Source organism: Myotis lucifugus, unplaced genomic scaffold, assembly GCF_000147115.1.
Source record: "Myotis lucifugus unplaced genomic scaffold, Myoluc2.0 scaffold_12, whole genome shotgun sequence".
NCBI lineage: Eukaryota > Metazoa > Chordata > Mammalia > Chiroptera > Vespertilionidae > Myotis > Myotis lucifugus.
In genome coordinates, this window is record NW_005871060.1 from 213,320 (window position 1) to 221,455 (window position 8,136).

General features: G+C 43.5%; 1 pseudogene across 1 annotated transcript; it reads right to left on the reverse strand.

Moving 5' to 3' along the window:
* Positions 1 to 885: 885 nt before the first annotated feature.
* On the reverse strand, positions 886 to 2,503 carry LOC102418825 (annotated as a pseudogene). The gene has a single exon (XR_329732.3). The product of XR_329732.3 is annotated as a tubulin alpha-1B chain-like (transcript).
* Positions 2,504 to 8,136: the final 5,633 nt, after the last annotated feature.

Here is an 8,136-nt window from a genome sequence, read left to right on the forward strand (position 1 = left end):
TACTGGGGCACTTTCTATCATTGGCAACCTCATCTGGAGCATATGAGCAAATTACTTGCCCAAGGTACCTCAACTCTGAGAGTTGGACCAGGACTCCTGATTTAGCCCAGTGAACTTGTCCATACACCATTATACAATCTAGTTTATGTAAGTAGGAATTGTATCTATGTGCTCTTTCAGTGCCCATTAGTTAATACATTAAGCTATCAGAATTTTAAACATTAGTAATACCTCTGGAGCACTCCTTTGTGAGAAGATACCTGATGGTGATCAGGGAATCAAGGTGAACAGACCTGCTCTGTTCCATCCATACAGAACCTTGCTCAGGGTAATGGGGCTGAAGAAAGCGGTGTTCTTCCTCCCCCTACAAGCTTGGTGGTTCTGCAACAGGAATCCCTCCAGATACCCAAATGTAGAACATGAATCATTCCTGATGTCTATTCAAAATACTGCAGGGCCCATTATGGGCTCTATTTTCTCCTAGTTTCATGATACAAAACCAATGTTGACTTCCTTAGATATTTGTGTGACAGAGCCAGATGGGTGATAGACACATAGAAAAGCCCTTGGGAAAGGAGCCATCACTAGGCAGAGAGCCAGACCATGAAACAAAATAATCGGCCCCCAAGGCCATACAGAACTTTTCAGTAGAAATGGAACTAGTGACTTGAGAAGGTATCCTAGTGGTAACCTTGGAAAGCCCTATGGTGGGACCAGATCTGGATAAAACATGTTATCAAGTGTCTCTAGTGTTTTACTTTCATAACACCCTGTTCTCAGGTATCCTCTAACTTGCCAACCTGTTGAACTCCATCTGATTCCTTAACTCATTGGAGCAGCTCACATCTTGTGTGCATCATGTTCTGTTGAAAGAGAATGGCTTTATTTTTTTTTTCTTTCTCCATGCCTTTACTTTTAAACATGAAGGGAAAATTGTACAGGTATACATGAAAAAAAGGCAGACATGATCACAAGTAAAAGCGAAGAAAATCTAACCAGAAAGCTTTAATGCCTGTCAGCTGTTGGACCTGAAGTTCTGAGTATGACATGTTGCAGGGCTGAAAGGAATCAGTATTCCTCTCCTTCTTCCTCACCCTCTCCTTCAACAGAATCCACACCAACTTCCTCATAATCCTTCTCAAGGGCAGCCATGTCCTCACGGGCCTCAGAAAACTCTCCTTCCTCCATGCCCTCACCCACGTACCAGTGGACAAAGGCACGCTTGGCATACATCAGGTCAAACTTGTGGTCCAGGCCTCAGCAATAGCTGTGGTGTTGCTCAGCATGCACACAGCTCGCTGCACTTTGGCCAGGTCTCCACCAGGGACCACAGTGGGAGGCTGGTAGTTAATGCCAACTTTGAAGCCAGTGGGGCACCAGTCCACAAACTGGATGCTGCGCTTGGTCTTGATGGTGGCAATGGCAGCATTGACATCTTTGGGGACCACGTCACCACGGTACAACAGGCAGCAAGCCATGTATTTACCATGGCGAGGGTCACATTTCACCATCTGGTTGGCTGGCTCAAAGCACGCATTGGTGATTTCTGCTACAGAAAGCTGCTCATGGTAGGCTTTCTCAGCAGAGATGACAGGGGCATATGTGGCCAGAGGGAAGTGGATGCAGGGATAGGGCACCAGGTTGGTCTGGAATTCAGTCAGATCAACATTCAGGGCTCCATCAAACCTGAGGGATGCAGTGATGGAGGACACAATCTGGCTAATAAGGCGGTTAAGGTTAGTGTAGGTTGGGCGCTCAATATCGAGGTTTCTACGACAGATGTCATAGATGGCCTCGTTGTCAACCATGAAGGCACAATCAGAGTGCTCCAGGGTGGTGTGGGTGGTGAGGATGGAGTTGTAGGGCTCAACTACAGCTGTGGAGACCTGGGGGGCTGGGTAAATGGAGAACTCCAGCTTGGACTTCTTGCCATAATCGACGGAGAGACATTCCATCAGCAGGGAGGTGAACCCAGAACCAGTGCCCCCACCAAAGCTGTGGAAAACCAAGAAGCCCTGAAGGCCTGTGCACTGGTCAGCCAGTTTCCGAATTCGGTCCAGGACCAGGTCAATGATCTCCTTGCCAATGGTGTAGTGTCCACGGGCATAGTTATTGGCAGCATCTTCCTTGCCTGTGATCAGCTGCTCAGGGTGGAAGAGCTGGCGGTAGGTACCAGTGTGAACTTCATCAATGACTGTGGGTTCCAGGTCTACAAACACTGCCCTGGGCACATGCTTGCCAGCGCCCGTCTCACTGAAGAAGGTGTTGAAGGAGTCATCTCCCCCGCCAATGGTCTTGTCACTTGGCATCTGGCCATCGGGCTGGATGCCGTGTTCCAGGCAGTAGAGCTCCCAGCAGGCATTGCCGATCTGGACACCAGCCTGGCCAACATGGATGGAGATGCACTCACGCATGGCTGCGGGTTTGCAAGCGCAGGGATCAGGAGTAGACGCGGGTCCCGGTTACTGTTCCCGACAAGCTAAGAGTCGAGGTAAGTAACGCACTCGAAAGAGAATGGCTTTAATCAAAAGAATGATTTATTTTGAATGCTTAGATTTTGGGTGAAAGTGGCCAAAGCATTTTCCAGATGCTCATGGTACATTCCTTCAGCCACCTATGACTTCATTTACACCTATAGGAGATGTTTAGTCTCATTCATGCTGGTAGTGTGCTCCCACTGGACTTTTTGTGGTGTACTTGGCTTTTGCCAATTGAGGCCCTTTTCCATGTGCAGCCTAGAAGAGTTGAGTTGTTCCTGAGGGCAAGTCTGAGAAGCATACAGATCTTCCAAAGGTGAAAGATAGAGTTCAATACTGCACCTCACATTGGCTCTTCCTATCTCCACTTCTCCTTTTTCGCTCCTATTTCCTGGGTACAGAGAGTTTATTAGGCGGTTATCTCAAATCCTTATCTCGGGTCTGCTTTTAGGGAAACTCAAACTAAGACATAGGCTCTAGAATTAGGATATAGGTCACTTACAAAAACCACTATAATTTAAAAAAGTGAGTGAGGGAAAAACACACCATAAGCTATGAGACCACAGTAAGGCACCATTCAGTTATGAAAAATGAGACCAGAGGCAAAATAATTCTTGACCTCAGGGAAATTCCATTTAGTGTTTGCAGACGAAAGGACCACATGCTAACCTGAGAAGCTCAGGGAAGGCCTGCATGGCGGTCTTGCAAACTCAAAGACCTAAAGTAACCACAAAGGATGGTCTGAAATTAAACTTTAACTAAAAGCAGTTATGGTGGGTAGTTACATCCTAGGCTGGTATCTTCACTGACAAGGTCAACCTTTACCTTAACTGAGCCTATCTGTCTTTTTGCATCTATGATAACATGCCCTTGTGATGTCTGGGTAACTTGTAACTTCTTTTTTTCTAGACCCCTTGTGTGCCTGAGCGCCAGGACAGATACCACAAATCCCTTCATTGTTATCGTGTTAATTGTTCTTGTACCCTAAGTATGTGTCTATCATTTTACTTTTTATCCAATCCCAGGGGTTTCCTCGCTTTGCTTTCTCCAGCCTCTCTAGTCTATCACCAATGCATTTCATGTAACCCACCTACGTCCCTTCCTTTGATTGCAATGTATAAATACAGATGTAACCTTCGTACTTCGGAGCATTATACCAGTCTGTTGAGGTTCTGCTTCCTGGCATTTGTCGACAGTTTGGTTCAAACTCACAAAAATTCTTTACAGGTTTGAATGTTTTTATGTTAACTTGTTTTAACTTTCCTCCAATAATGAAGAAATAGGAAAACTGGCTTCAAATATGCTGGTATACTTTCTATTGTTTGAGCCTGCCATGATTCCTTGGCTGGTGGTCTTTCCCCCCCCTAAACTTTATTTTCAGTCTTGTAGGAGCCAATAAATCTTGGTGGGTATCCTGTCTTTGCTCCCCTCCACAACTGCTATTTTCTTATTGTTTAAAAGGGTGGCTTTTGCCTCAATTGTAAGGGAGAGCTAAGCTTATCTGGTGATGCTGATTGAGAGGCGGAGGGAGACTGCCTTAAAAAACTAGCACACTGTGCAGAGGGTTAAATCTGAGATGGCAACATATGAGGCTCATGAGTTAACTTTATCCCACAGACACATTGAACATGGAACAATTCCTTCTGAAAGAAACTCGGAAACTCACTGAGTGACTCTTACACATCAAATGAGAAAAAACCCACATCAAAATGGTTAGGACAGGCTGTGACATACTCTTGGCATGAACCCCAACCCTGGCTCAGTGCCATACAATTGAAAGGGAACTCCCAACTCCCAGCTTCCGCTTAGGAGTGAAGGGTTTGGACTCAACATCTAGCACCCTAACTTTTTTTTTAATTGATTTTTTACAGAGAGGAAGGGAGAGGGATAGAGAGTTAGAAACATCGATGAGAGAGAAACATCGATCAGCTGCCTTCTGCACACTCCCTACTGGGGATGTGCCCGCAACCAAGGTACATGCCCTTGACCGGAATCGAACCTGGGACCCTTCAATCCGCAGGGTGACGCTCTATCCACTGAGCCAAACCGGTTAGGGCTAGCACCCTAACTTTTAAAACTGCCACCTGAGGGATGGGCTCCCAACGTACCCAGTTCTAAATGCCAATAGAGCTTGCATCCATGAAACCCACCAGACTATATCAAACAAAGAAACAGTTCATAACAGGCTTCTGACAACTCCACATGGCTAGCCCCTAGAGCAGCGGTTCTCAACCTGTGGGTCGCGACCCCTTTGGGAGTCGAACGACCCTTTCACAGGAGTCGCCTAAGACCATCGGAAAACACATATATAATTACATATTGTTTTTGTGATTAATCACTATGCTTTAATTATGTTCAATTTGTAACAATGAAAATACATCCTGCATATCAGATATTTACATTATGATTCATAACAGTAGCAAAATTACGGTTATGAAGTAGCAACAAAAATAATTTTATGGTTGGGGGTCACCACAACATGAGGAACTGTATTAAAGGGTCTCAGCATTAGGAAGGTTGAGAACCACTGCCCTAGAGGGAATAGTCAGCAATGCAAAAGTGTCTTTCACTGAAAGAGGTTTATTTGGATATTTTACAAGCTGAAGCCTGAGGGTCAGGTTCCTAGTTTAACACATATCTAGAGGCAACTGCTATCCATCCCTGAGACCAGAAAACACCCAGAGCCATATTCACATTCTCCCTCTGCCTGACACAGGTCATTAGTATTTCCCTGAAAGGAGGTTGTGCACACATCTGGAGCCCTAGCTTTTGTGGCTGCTGGCAAGAGAATGCACCTCTTGGCTCCAGTGGCCAAGTTGGTTTGTGTTATCCATTCCCACAGGACTGTAACAAATAAAGAATCACCAGCTGTTAAACAGCTATTTCCCCAGAGCTCAGTGAAGAAGGAGTGGACAGAAACACCCAACTCCCAGTCTTTCTCTGAAAAAGGTCTATTTGATACTTCACGTGCTGCTGCACAAGGGGGCTGGCATGTAGGTTTTGACTGAGATTCCCCCCTTTAGGACCCTGATAGGTTTTAGAACACCTTTAACTAGTGGGAGCCAATCACATAAAGAAGGCAGCTTGGACAATCACAAAATTTTGGGACAATCAAGAACTAGGGCCAGTAAGATATATCTACACATGAGGCTACTTTTTCAAGACTAGGAGAAGTGGTTGTTTTATTTTATGTGCACAAACAGAGACTCAAGGAAAATGAAGAAACAAAGGAATATATTCCAAACAAAAGAAAAGACTCCAGAAACAGACCTTAATAAAAGTGATTTACCTGATAAAGTGGTAAAAGATTTACCAAATAAAGAATTCAATGTAATGGTTATAAAGATATTCACCAACATCAGGAGAACAATGTGGAAATAAAGTGTGAATTTTACAAGAGAGACTTTTCTGTTCGATACTCTTACAGTGGATAAAACCACAAAGCTGAAGAATATAATAATGGAACTGGGGGGTGGGGGTGGGGGATCTAATGAGGAATTCAAGAGCAGACTATTTGAAGCAGAAGAAAGGATCAGAAAACTCAAAGATTGGGTAGAGAAAAGAATGCAAAAGAGTAAAAAGATAGCTTTAGGGAGTCGATCCAGCAGACCAATATTCACATTATAAGGGGTTCCACAAGGAGAAGAAAGAGAGAGAGAGGGGCAGAAAACTTATTTGAAGAAATCATGGCTGAAAAATTTCATAACAAAGGGAAGGAAACACATTTAAATACAGGAATCCCAGAGAGTTCCACATAAGATAAACTGAAAGAGACATTATAATAAAAATGACAAAAGTTAAGACAAGGAGTAAATATTAAAAGCAGCAAGATAAAAACAACTTGTTATATACAAGGGAACCTTTTAAAACTATGAGCAGATTTTTCAGAAATTTTGCAGCTAGGAGGGAGTGGTATGATATATTCAAAATGCTGAAAGAAACAAACTGACAACCAAAAATCACTTTCCAGATAAGCAAAAGCTTAAAGAGTTCATCACCACTAAATTAGCCTTAAAAGATATATTAAAGGGACTTATTTGAGTTCAAAAGGGCACAAATTAGTAATAAAAAAACATATGAAATCATAAACCTCACGGGTAAAGATAAATATATAGTTAAATTCAGAATACTCTAATGTACTGGTAGAGGGTAAATTATTTATAAATCAAGTATGAAGATTAAAATACAAAAAGTAAAAATAACTCAATAATTTGTATAGAAACAAGGAAAAATATGTAAATTGTTTCATTGAAAACATAAAACATGGAGTGGGGAGAAGAGTGAAAATACAGAGATTTACTATGCATTTGAAATTAAATGCATAAGCTTAAAATAGACTGTTATAAATATAAGATGTTTTATATAAGCCTAATGGTAATCACAAGCAAAAACATACAGTAGACACACAAAAGATAAAGAAAAAGGAATCTAGAATACCACTACAAAATAATCATCAAATTACAAAGGAAGAGACAAGAGAAGGAGAAAGGAATAAAGGCCTTAACAAAATGACAACAATAAGTCCATGCCTATTAATAATTGCTTTAAATGTAAATGGAATAAATTCTCCAATCAGAGAAACCAAGATGGCGGCATAGGTTAACGCCGGAGTTTGCTGCCTCGAACAACCACTTCAAAAATACAACTAAAAGACAGAACGGACATCATCCAGAACCACAGGAAGGCTGGCTGAATGGAAGTTCTACAACTAGGAGGAACCGAGAATCAGAGGAGGCGCAGTGCTGAAGTAAAATACTAAGGTGCGGAGTGCGCGAGGCGTGGGCTGGTGGCTGAGGGCGCGGTTGTCTGTTTCAATCCGGAGGGAGCCTCAGACTCAGAGCTCCAGATCCGCGCGAGTCTCTAGGGACCCAGACTCAAAGGGGAGAAGCAGGACTGTCTGGCTACGGTCCCTCCGAGGTTTGCAGCTGTTGCTGGGACAGAGAGGCAGAGCCCCTGGGGACGGACTGAGAGCAGCCATAACTGCTCCCTCCTCCGCCCTGTTGATCCCGTGGGACCCGCCCCGCCCAAGCCCTGCACAGAGCCATTTGCCGGATAGCCTCAGGCAAAGGCTAGATTAGCACCTCCCTAGAGGACACAAGTTCTTCCACTGCAAACACAGCTGATTATCACAGCCAGTCGGCCTGGAGGTCAAATCCCTCTAGTATTAACTATAACAATCAAGGCTTAACTACAACAAGACTGCGCACAAAGACCACTAGGGGGTGTACCAAGAAAGCGTAAAAAAATGCGGAGACAAAGAAACAGGACAAAACTATCAAGGGAGGATATTGAGTTCAGAACCACACTTTTGAGGTCTCTCAAGAGGCTTCTAGAGTCTGTCGATAAACTTGATGAGATGTACAGGAAATCTAATGAGACCCTCGATGGTGTGATAAAGGACCATCTAGAAAGTAAGCATACACGGACTGAAATAAAGACTATTATACAGACTCCCAACAGCAGACCAGAGGAGCGCAAGAATCAAGTCAAAGATTTGAAATGCGAAGAAGCGAGAAACACCCAACCGGAAAAGCAAAATGAAAAAAGAACCCAAAAATACGAAGATAGTGTAAGGAGCCTCTGGGACAGCTTCAAACGTACCAACATCCGAATTATAGGGGTGCCAGAAGAAGAGAGAGAGCAAGATATTGAAAACCTA